We start from the raw sequence: 646 nt of genomic DNA, 5'->3' as shown, positions 1-646 counted from the left end.
TGTGATTCCCCTTTATCATTTTTATCAATAAAATAACTTTTACGTCTACACTTTGTCTCAATAAAAAGAAAAACAAAAACAAAAAATATATAAGGGGGTCAACATTGCTATATTTTGTCCAAGATGCAACCACGAAGTGGAAATTTCTCTTCTGAAAATTGCTTTAGTAGGGTCGACGGACTGCGCTACCCGACTCTCAAATAAGGGATTCATCATACTTGCTATACTAACAGAATTTTTGCATAAAAAAAAACAAACAAAACATTTTTTAACTATTTGCATCAGCATTGCTCCGCAACCCCCCTACCACACCCGACTCTGAGCTAGACAGATGGCCGACTCTTCAGACTCTAGTCAGGATTCCCGGACTGAGTTAGCTAGCTTGAAAGAGCAGATGGCAGAGATGTTTCGCATCCTGAAGACCCTCCAGAGCAAGAAAGAGAAGACTGCAACTGCTGGGCCACGACCTCTTTCAGGATCCAGAAGTCCCAGTCTAGGGGACGGTACTAGTCAGCCTCATGAAAGTCATGACACCAACACAAGACAACCGAATGCCAACCATCAAGCAAACGGAAGGTACAATCATGATGAGACCCAAAGGACTCCTCTAGGAAGTAACACCCCAAACACGGAGAAAGAGGAAGAG

Source organism: Lupinus angustifolius, chromosome LG13 (assembly GCF_001865875.1).
Source record: "Lupinus angustifolius cultivar Tanjil chromosome LG13, LupAngTanjil_v1.0, whole genome shotgun sequence".
Lineage (NCBI taxonomy): Eukaryota > Viridiplantae > Streptophyta > Magnoliopsida > Fabales > Fabaceae > Lupinus > Lupinus angustifolius.
Note: the sequence above shows the minus strand (reverse complement) of the source record.